Genomic DNA, 11,642 nt, shown 5'->3' with positions numbered 1-11,642 from the left:
CAAACAGTGCACCTACGCATAGATTAACCTTCAGGACAGATTCAGGGCATTTTGGCACTCTGATTTTAGCTGGTAGCTGTCCTGCAGTCCCACTGAGTCCTATCTCTACTGTCTCAGGATATTTATAGAATAATAGCGGTCAGAGGAATAGCTGGGGAAGGGGATTCTTCTGAAATGGTTACCCAGAACAGCTGGCCGGATATCACACACACTGGGTTATGCACAGGCTCATGCAGACACTGACATACAGAGAAGCAATATTTACACTCCTGGAGTTACACATAAAATAGTAAAAATAGGAAAATGTTACACAAACACACAAGCTCACAGTATGTGAGCACACACACACAGACACAAAGGAACACAGCAGGAGGAAGAGGAAGTGCTTGCCAAGGAGGTGGGAGATGAGTGGGCACTAAGTAAACAACACTTAGTGCAGGAAGTCCCTATAGGAAGTTTTACTCAGAGGAAGGAAGTGTGTTTGGTGTGTGTGTGAGTGCACGGGAAAATATGCGGAGGAGGTGTGGATGTAACACTGTGGGTCCAGCTGACTTTAAAACCACAACACAGTAGAGTAGATTCATTTTCTATACGCTAGCATGTATCCATATCAGAAGAGCCATATGTCCTTTGCAGGGTGAAAGCAAGTCAAGGGAAACATCTGGTTTCTTTCAGCTCCACTAACTTCACCCAGGTTATATAAATTTAAGCCACTTTGTTAATAAAAGATTTAAATTGTAGTCATTTTCAAATGCGTATCCATATGTGAGGCATTAAATGTGCCGCCGCTTTGAAAGGCTCAATTATATCATGGGCAAGGGCAGAGATAAGCCAAGGTAAGACTGAATACAGCAAGGTGAAAAAGTCTATTATGGAGGAGCCACCTCAATATAGTTTTTATTTCACCTTTCTCCCTTCCTGTCTCGGAGCATGTCGGGCAGTAGAGTTACATCATTTTTTCATTCACTTTTTATTTAAGGCTCTTTAGAAATATATCAAAAGGCAGAGACTTTACCATGGGTCAAACAAAAAGACTATAACATGTTTTTAAAGTAGAAACTACCAAGTGATGACTCAGCTGTCGCTTTTAATTTTCCAAACTTAAAGAACTTATAAGCTATCCAAACATACTCTTCATACTTTTTATCTGGTAGTTAATGATTCTAAACGCAACCCTACATATTAATGGATATTTTTACAACACCCATTAATATGTATATATTATTATATTTGAACTTGTGTCCATCCATTCTCTTTCGTTTATCCTTATCAGGGTCGGCGGGAGCTGGAGCCTGTCAAGCTACCATAGGGCGAGAGGTGGGCTACACTCTAGACATGTCGCCAACCTGACGTAGGGTCAATATTTTTAAACTTTAGTAAGTTTATTGTTGTGTGGTCAAATAATTATTTCTAATTGCTTTGCCTGTATTAACAGTGTAACACCATCCATTAGCCTACTTTAGCCTATTTAGCTTTAACTTAAATAGGCTAAAGTAAATAAGCTAGCTAATTTTATAAGATAGATAACTCTTTATTGTCATTGCACAGTCATACATAGTACAGTAGTACAATGAAATTGGAAAAACTGTCCTACGTCGGCACTACATATAACACAACACGACACGATATGACACATCACAACGTAACAAACAACACAACACAGTATATTAACTTAGTATAAAAAATCTGATCATTATCTGATCATTTTGCTTTTACTTACTGTTTTAGTGTATTCTGTGTTTTTCAACTATTGATTGAAGGGGTCTTTTAACCGGTTAAGCTAACTATTTCAGTAGTATACCATATAGCTAAAAGCTAAAAACTGTAAGCTAGCTATTTCAGTAGTATACCATATAGCTAAAAGCTGAAAACTGTAAGCTAGCTATTTCAATCGCTACATTTAGGTATTTTTACAACATCAACTGAAAAGCAGATATAAGTGCAGTTGAATGTAATTATCCCTTGATTAAATTAACAAATCAACGTTTACAGTGATTAACCATTTACCTAATACTTTTTAAGCAAGCCATTTTTTGTAAGCCGAGTCCTTTTACTGTTTAGAATTAACCATTTAGAGCTTTATTTATTTATTTATAATACATTTTAGCTACAAGTTTAACCCTTTTAGCTTTTTTCTTGCCACAGTGACTAGTTTAAGTGATATTTTGGGCTGTAAAGGTGTGTATTCTGTGTAAGAGAAGTTACACAAAAAGTGTGTTTTTGAAGTTAATTTTCACCTTAAAGATAGTTTTTGATGTCTGTGAAGGTTCTCAGTCAGTGACTTTGATGCTTACATTTTTTTTTACCTCTTCTTTTTAATTTAGCTAAGCTTTTCTACAGCATCCATGCAATCCCTGGTAACTCTACACTGCTGTAGTATGTGTGTATTTCTTATTGTCAGGCAGCATCACTCTCCATGCTTCCTCTCCACTCCTCCTCTCTCCTCTCCATCTTCCACTGAAGTGAGATATTGTATTTCAGGCAGGCCATTTCTCACTGTCAGTAATGCACATCAAATCCCACAAGTAGGAGGGCTAAGAGGTTTGATCGTCTATAATGCCTTTACCTACACTAAAGGCTTAAGAGAGGAAATCACATTCAAAGTTGCTGCACACCACACATCTGGGTCTCTGCTGGCTTTCAGCTGCGGGTGGAAATCTTGTGGTTCGTACGGCCTCAAATAGAATCCAGAGCCTCCTAATCCATCTTGAGCTCATTTACACACAAGTGGCGAGTTTTGACTAATATTTTCCTTGATATTTTGCCACAACAGAATAAGAAATAGCTTAAAGAGGTCCAGTCTGGGTCTGGTCGGGGGTTATTTTGAGATTCTGACTGCATGTGTGTCTCAGGACCAACTGTGGTATGATTGGGTGGTAATTTTGGTACGGTGATTTCTTTTCCGTGGTGTAAAAGCTGAAGAATGTGCTGCGGTGACATGAGCGGTAGTTTCCGACTCTTCTGCATCCTCCTGCTCGAGCGTATCCTCGGATGACCTCGTATGCCTGCTGAAGACATATCTGCACTCAGTGGAAACTTTTCAAAATTAATTCATTGTTTTTAAATCTTAGAGCATTCTGTTCAAGAAAAAACAACTACAGCATTTATTTACAACACTAAACACACAAATACGCTTAGATGTACTCTAGACAGAGGCTATAATAGCAATCTTGCCTTACACTGTTACAAACAGCTCGTCTGACCTTCTGACTGAATGCTGCTTTGGGGAAAAATAACACACAACATTTTCTTACTTCCTTCCAACTAGCAGACGCTCGTGTCTTCCACGCAGCGCTGCCAGCTGTACAGTTTCTCCTTCACGCCTCCTGAGCTCCTTTCCCATCTTCAAAGCCCCCGTCATGACACCCGAGCCCAGCTGGAGCGCACTAGATGGCACTGTTTACAACAGCACGGAGCAGCAGAGCAAACACACCGTCTCCCAATCCTTTCACTAATCTAATAAATTAGATTGCGCATTATACAGTTTGTAATTACACAACCACAATAAACACAGTTAACAATGCACATCAGCTCCGATTTCCACAGCTGTTAGAGCATTAGATTGGCAAAGATATGAAACAAGATATCAGATATGGCAATCAATGTGAAACAAGGGGATGATAAGATCAGTCACTATTTTTTTTCCTCTTTAATGGCTCATAATGTCATTAAATCTGACTGCCATTATTTGCAAATACATTTAGCTGGTCCACAGGGGCCGTTTAATGAAAAGTGCAGTCTTATCACGCGATGCTGATAGCATTTGTATAAGCTGGATATTACACAGCTTTGGTGCATCTACCTGCTTTACCGTTCCACGCTGCCTCTCTCTCGGTTTATCGTGTCCTCACTTTTCCCGCGCTTGTTTGTCTGCAACTTTCTGTCTGTCTGTTTATCTGCCTCCTCATATTCCTGGATCTCTTTTGTGTCTAGGCTTGTGGGCAGGTTTCTGACAGGGGTTGCTCTGGTTGAGCCTTCCTCAGGCATCAAAAGGCAAAGAGAGAGACAGGCTCTGTCACATTATGCGGGCCCTCCTCTCCTGGCTTTGATTGAGAGTAGTGATCCAAAACTGATGCGGAGAGGAGCCGGCGCTCACCTCTTGTCAACGGTGGATGTTCTCCACAGGCAGACAGGCGAGCGGCAATGACAACGTTGGATACGCTCCGTGGGCTCTGACAACCCCCTTCACACTTTGACACACTTGGTGATATCTCACTCACTGCCATTGTCTTAAAGAGATATCGGGGAGACACGTGCTAAATTTCGGCTGCATATAGATTCTTTACTTTCACTCTGGGACTGGATCTAAAAAAAACAACCCTTTTTAAAAAAAAATCAAATAATGTTTCTTCGTAGTATAAAAACTCTCATGTGCAGCTTTTTTCCTTGTGGGATAAAAAGCAATCACAACTTCAATATCCTCTAATATCCATCTGTGCGTAGTTACATAACTATTTATTTGATTCCGCTGCTGACATCTGTGGCATTTTATCAGTAAAATGAGTCAGAATCTAATCAAGGCCATCTCTGTGTGATGCAGAAAGGGGCTTACTTTTATTCCACTCTGTAGAAATTTCACTTTACAAGGGAGTTCACCAAATGTCAAATAAAAGTCGGGGCATGTGTAACTACGGTTCTCCAATTAAACGCGTTCTGTTGCTCAATTCTGTGGGTTGAAAGAGAAGTGTGCAATCTCCGCGGCCAAGGTTGAAAAGTGGAAATAGCAGAAATTGTTGTAACGAGATTTTTGTGACTTCAAAAGGCTCAAATTTTTGGTGACTTCTCAGAGCCTCGGGACAGGCACACGCGCACACACAGACACACATAGACTGGTGTTTTACCCTAACGTGACGGCTTTCATTTCTTTTTTTTGACATCACATTTAAGTGACCCCCCTCCCCCCTCCATGCCCACCCCAAGCCAATACAATTTGCGTGTGTTTATCTTGCAGAGACCCATTTTATAGCTACTCCACCACGCACCATGAACCCCAGCACCACATATTCATAAAGCAGCCATCTGCGTGAAGTGTGCATTATTTAAGGAGGCATTGTCAGGCAATGTGGCTGCAAGGTGTCATTACCATGTGTCAGATGCCCCCATCGCGCTGCCACGGCAGGCTGATGGTTAAAGGAGTGGACTCTGTGAGATGTCCCCGCATAGCTGCCTTCAGATCTCAAGCAAAGTCGGAGCTTGAGACTTTTCCAGCACCAAAGTTGACATTTCATATTAAAAGATCCTCGTTTTAACAAAAGTTTTCTCTGCAGCTTCTGTCTTGCAGTCCTTGTGGTTTCTCCATCTGTGGCCCCTGCATGGCTGTACTGCAAGTGCTTTTGTCTGCACTTTTCTTTCTGATGATTCTTAACTATAGCACATGTTGAGATCATTAATTTCAAACCCTGCCAAAACCACTTCCCACACATGCATGGCATTCATTCCTCCCGTCTCTCTCTCTCTCTCCCTTTCCCCTTCTCCCGCGTACACGCTCTAGCTTCACAGCGACACAGAGAGCAGCAGTAATCCTGTTCCCTTTTCAGTGAATCAAAATCACCATGTGGCTTTGTTACACTAGACGCGCAAGCTAAAGCTGGGAGCCGGATTCCTATTGCCTTATACCATAAAAAAAGAAGAAGAAGAAGGAAAAAAATGTGTTGCTCGCACAGGTTTGTGAACAGAAAAGAAAGAAAAGAGAAGAAGAAGGGGTGAGGATTTATGCAGGCAGCACTGGCAGAATTCCCTCACACCTCCCTTGTTTCGCCTAACATCGCAAACCTGCACCGTTTCAAAGCAGTGGCAGATATGAAATATTCAGCAGTGGTATTACTATTACAACACGCGGTGGAGGGGAGAAAAAAACTGTGCATGCTCTCCCTGCACACTTTTAATTTTGAACACTTGATGATTATTGGTTCAAATAGGACTCGCACTCCACAGCAGGAGCGGCTGCCTGTGGTACCGAGGCTGCATTTTTAACGAGTTACCCCCCCTTAAAAAAAAAAAAAAGAAATCTCATGAGTGGGGGGCAGAATGAAAGAGAAAAATAAGGAGAGAGAACGAGACACTGAGAGGGAAAGTAAGAGCAATCGGCTGGAGAATGTGTGTATGGTGTGTGTGTGTGTGTGTGTGTGTGTGTGTGTGTGTGTGTTGTGTGTGGTTCTGTGTCGTGTGTGTGTGTGTTGTGTGTGTGTGTGTGTGTGTGTGTGTGTGTGTGTGTGTGTGTGTGTGTGTGTGTGTGTGTGTTGCAGACAGCTCTCTGGCATTGCAAATGCTCGCTGGTCCTGAGCAGAGCTGAGCTGGAAGCCTGCTCAAAGCCCTTCACCTTCACAGCCGGGCTGGCACGACGCATTGAGCATGGCTGGCATAGCCCGATGTTTATCACACAAAGGCACGATCAAAGAGCGCTGGTATCTGGCTGCACCACTTTCATCTGGGTTCCCACAGCTGACAGTAGCATCCGTGGGGGGCTCTCCTCTTCTTCTCCTCCTTTAATGGTCTCTCTCTCTCTTTCCCCTACCTCGCTATTCTCTCTCCCTTGCTCTCTTACACATTTATCACTGCAGAGAGGGAAACTTTATTGAAATTCCATAGCCAAAGAAAATTCTCTCCTGATCAATGATGGCTTTAGAGAGGAAGCCTGGGAGACGGGTGTTCCTTAGCTCTTTGCTCACAAACTTTCCCTTCAATGTTTTTTTTTTGTCCCGTTCTCTGTAAGCCAATAAGCTTGCATTGTTCACATTCACTCATTGTTTTCTGCCAAACCATCAGAAAAGCAAACTGTATCTTCAAAGACGTTCCCATGACACGCACGGTGCTGCTTCACCACATGGTGAATGAATTTCATGGGGAGTTGCGGTGGTGGTGGGTGGTGTTTGGGGGCTTGCACATGATGCTTGACAGTTCCAGCAAGAAGTTTGACAACTGGTATTCACTCTCTGTGCAGTTAAGGCAATAACAGAAAAAAGGAGTGGAGATTTGAGCTTGGCTTCACATTCAGGAGGTTAGCTGTGGTCGGCATGTTGTGCTTATCATTCTCTAACCGTAACACTTGGCTTTATGAATCAGACATGCTCCTGGAAGAACAGCTCTTTCCAATATCTGATCCAGACGTTAGGTATTCCCTGCATATCTCGCTTCCTCCACAGGAAAAACATTAGAAAGCCCAAACAAATGGTTTCAGCGGTCACGTCAAACTGCCTCGACCGCCATGAAAAACGGTTACTCTTCATCGGACGCCGGCAACCCCTGCGCGACTGTCAGGAAATGCATCTGGTGTTCCTTTTTTTTTTCTTCCCCAGAGTATGTGTGTAATGTGTGGCTCCTGTTGTTGCGATCAATCCCAATTTAACAGACACCGACTGAAAGTCAACCTTCGGGGAGCCATGAAAGCTGACAGGTGAGAACTCACTGCCGTCTCCCCGACTCACATCAAAGACACGGCAACAGTGGCGGCTTCAGTGGAAGACGAGCACTTTTAGAAAGAACAAAGAGACTTGGAGAGAGGAGAGCAGGACTCGTCTACTAGACGAGAGATGGCCGAGAGGCTGAATAGCAAAGGGGCATGAATACTAAAAGAGGATTCGTTTGACCTCATGCAGATTTTGGAGAATTCAGACTGAGTCTAACACATATTCAATATATCGTTGGCTGTATAAGAATAATTTGTTTGACAACGAATTTGGATTCAAGTGGATTTTTTTTTCCACCCCATTTTGCTCCAACTCTTTGTAACAACTAAAAACATGTTAGATCTGCACTCCTGCTATTCTTGTGCAGTCTGGGAACTGAGCCAGTCCAAGTGATACTATAATCACGTGTGGTTTTAATTGCCAGGTCTTAGGGAGTGGTAAGGCATATGTGAAAAAAAAAAGATCCCCGCATAAGAAAATCGAGTCTTTAACCTTGTTAAGGTGCCCGTATGGTGTTTTCTATGAGCTCAAAAGACTAAACAAAGCAGTCATTGTCATGACGTTTTCACCTTGGAACTGCAGTGTTTACCAATCTCAGGCAGAAACACAGATTCGGACCGTAAGGAGACAACCTGTCAGCATGTGGGATTTGGTTAACAAGTCAGAGGTGGTGTTGCAACAGCAGTCTGGCGAGGAAGGAGCGGCTAGCTGGTCCAGCGGGCATGTGGTGTGGAGGTTAGCTGAATAACTCGAAGCCAGTCAGTTAAATCGAACAATAGACCTTTATTGGTTGTTAGCAACATAAGACCATACAAGCCAGGTCTCCACGGCTCTACTCCGTCCATACATACATGTGCGGGGATGGGTAGGCGTCGGTGCCAGCCCGTTACAATGGTGAGGTCTCTCTCGGAACAGACGCACAGGCAGAGCAGCATGTAACTGCTGCCACACTATATTCACACACACTAGGAGACTCCCCCCAACTACTACACTAGTAGGGCAACACCCCCTAGCGGTGCTAAAACACAATAAGGGTTGTTACAGCGTGCAACAAAGTCCATTTCTACTGCTTTTGCTGCTCTGCTCTCTGTTTCACCTTGTGTGTACAGTATTTGGCTGCTCTGCTCTGTGTGTGTCATGAGAACAGCACAGACTAGACACTTTGATTTTCACTTGCTGGTTAGATGTAAGCATTAAAAGGTTCAGGTAAAGACTACTGTTGGACTTGTACATGCCACAGCATTAAGCCTGGATCTTGAACAATTACACTTACACAGTACATTTGAATGTGATCCCAAACACCCATATGTGATGAGTTGGGAGCATCACGCACACTCAATGACAAGGATTCTTCACTCTCATCAACATGAAGCAAGAAGTAAAACGCAAGAAATGAAATCAGGTTTATTTATCCAAATAATTAATCACAAAGGAAAATATGCTGAATGTATGTCGAGTGCCGTTGTACATCCATTCCATCCATTCTCTTCCACTTTTCCTGAAGACTATCCCAGCTGTCTTGTAGTTTGGCAGGGTACACCCCGGGCAGGTCACCAGTCTGTTGCAGGGCTAACACATAGACACAGACAACCATTCTAACCTAACCCTAACTGCATGTCGTTGGACTGTGAGAGGAAGCCAGAGCACCTGGAGAGAACCCACACAAACATTGGAAAACATGCAAACTCCACACAGAAAGACCCCGGCCTAATAATGAATTGAACTCAGGACCTTCTTCTGTGAGGCAACAGTGCTAACCACCATGTTTTTTTAGCACATGCATTAACGTAACCACATCACAGTACCAACTCCAAAGGTCACATTGCGTGCATGCATGAGACTGCAGTGTTTGACACCGTGGTAATAACTGTGACAACCGCAATCAGATTTCCTTTGACAAGCAGCTTTTCACCACAACACACAAACAGTGTGGAAGGAAAATAGTTTAAATGATCTATCTGTGGATGCACTTTTGAGTGGCAACTGCAGTGAGCCATACCCTGCAAATTTAATGTGATCATCCACACAGTAATGAACATCACTCTGTAGTTTGCCATTTGACAACTTTAAATTACAATGAAATAAAATGAGATGTGGAGGAAACATGAGAGTAAGTCTCCGTTAAGGAGAAAATCTGTGATTTCTTTTTAGGGTTAGTGTGGAAAATATCAGCTGTAACAAAAACAGGATTTGATTTCATTAAAAACACTGACTATCTTAACTATATAATCAAGGTATTAAAACATGATTATTAGGTAGCGTGGAAACAAAAGAGGAGAATTCCAAAAAAATGAACTGGGTCACTTACTGTACAGCTCTCAGCAGCAGTCTTAACCGAACAGTTATTTTCCCCCCCCTTCAATAAAACCTCTGGAAAGCTTTGCAATCACAACCCCATTGCACTCACTTTTTATTGTCTACCAGCTGTTGGAAAACTTTACACTCTGAAGGAGAAGAAAGAAATGGAGAAGTCCTCCGAGGACCCATTTGTACAGCTCCAGCAGTTTAAGCTGCCGTCTCTGATGCCGTAGCAGGTGTGCGTCCTTTGTGGGCTTCACCTTAATTCAACTTTAAGAACAACAATAATTAATTCTGGAAAGAAAGAAAAAAAAAGTAAAAGAAAAGCACAGATGAGTTCTTTTATTTCGAGGCTTTCTGAGCCTTATATTTCATTTTCCCGTTGAGCAGTTCCCACCCAGAGGTCTTCACACCATCTTGCCGCACAACCTGCCAATACCGTGCAAGTACAGAGCGAGAGCGGATCGATACACTTTCAGGCACCGGCAAAGCTGCGAGTATGTTAGTGAGAACAGAGATGTGAAATTGCTCAATCCGAAATGAGGTCCGTCATGCCGGCAAAACCCTGAAGGATATAATGGAATCTGAGCGCTCCGATTCCACCTTTCTACTAAAAGTCATTACACCAAAGCTAATTAGCAGTGCAATCAAAGCTGAACCAAGCAGAGTTGTTACTCAGCTACCTGCTTATTGCTGATTTGTCTGCATATGCGCCCGAGGCTGATGTGAGATCTTAACTTGGAGCACCTTTAAAGCAAAGAGGAAACGCTGGGGTCGATAGGTAGGTGTCGCGCACTATCGGCCCCCATCTGATTGGCCATTTTCGCAGCTCCATTTCTATCTCTGGGTCTTGTCCAATCATTAGAGGCCAGTATCTCTGGAGTAGGAAGTAAAGATTGTGGGCCATTTAGATCTCTTACAGATCTACTTAATGCTGCCCATCGATCGTCTCTCCCTTTTAAAAACAAATGGACAACTCTGATGGTCCAAATGGCGCTTTTCCCAATTACAGGCTTGGGTGGCTTTCAATCCTTGTGCAGAAACACTCCGGCCTTAACGTCAGATAACTGCTTAGTGGCTCGAGTGCGATCCCTTCTTGTTGGCGTTGTATCGAAAACACAGAAATACACACGCTCCCTTGTGATGCTGGGGAAACGAATCATGTATTTTCCGTCTATTCCATTAAGAAAATCTTGTTTTGAGCCATTATGGCTTCGATGTCGCTGTATCAGTATTTAGATCAAAATGAGGATTAATATGCTGCGCGCACACGTCTTTTAATAAAGAGTAATTCGGGCTAAGATGAGAAATATTGAATTTGAGAATATAGGGCGCACACGGGAAAAAACCCCACAAACAATTCTCTCTTGAAGCTGCAGAGCTGACCTCTCTTTCCAGTCAGGTGGGGCTCTAAACACCAGGACACACGCTGTGTTCTACTTAATCTTGGATGAGGAGCAGCGGGTACAGAATCCAAAGAAGGGATGAACAGGGAGCTGGAGGAGAGAGAGAGAAGAGAGCTGCTGTCAACAAGCTCTTATGGTGAACAGATGTGGGGGAACTCCCTCACTACTCCTTAGCCTGGAGCCACACATGCACACACACACCCACACACATATGTATAATGTAACACACACTCGAGAGGAGGAGAAGCAAAACAATGGTTTGGAGTAAAATTCCTGGGATGGCTGAGATGGTTGCGGTAGATTTCGCACAGAAAGGCCAAATTTGGAGAAAACCAAATAGGATGTTAAAGTGGATGGTGGTAAACATTCAAACAAGTTCTTATTTATTTATTTGTTTTTTTACGTATCTATTTAACTCTGCGGTTTTGCAAGAATTCCAGTGTCAGTGAGGCCAGAATTTGTTCGAAGAGTGGTCTACATGCTTGATTTATCCTCCTTCCCTGTGCAGGACGGCGTTCCTTATTTGACAGCG

The 11,642-nt window shown here is 43.0% G+C and overlaps 1 long non-coding RNA gene across 1 annotated transcript; it reads right to left on the bottom strand.

The window, feature by feature from the left end:
* Positions 1-1,515: 1,515 nt before the first annotated feature.
* Positions 1,516-4,881, bottom strand: LOC121814253. The gene is made up of 2 exons (XR_006054234.1): positions 3,255-4,881; positions 1,516-3,008 (listed from the first exon to the last, which is right to left on the bottom strand). It is a non-coding gene; the product is annotated as an uncharacterized LOC121814253 (long non-coding RNA).
* Between the last annotated feature and the right edge of the window lie 6,761 nt (positions 4,882-11,642).

This window comes from Haplochromis burtoni, unplaced genomic scaffold, assembly GCF_018398535.1.
Source record: "Haplochromis burtoni strain Fernald_Lab_line unplaced genomic scaffold, NCSU_Asbu1 Contig_30, whole genome shotgun sequence".
NCBI classification, from domain to species: domain Eukaryota; kingdom Metazoa; phylum Chordata; class Actinopteri; order Cichliformes; family Cichlidae; genus Haplochromis; species Haplochromis burtoni.
Note: the sequence above shows the minus strand (reverse complement) of the source record. Positions and strands in the feature narration are given on the sequence as shown.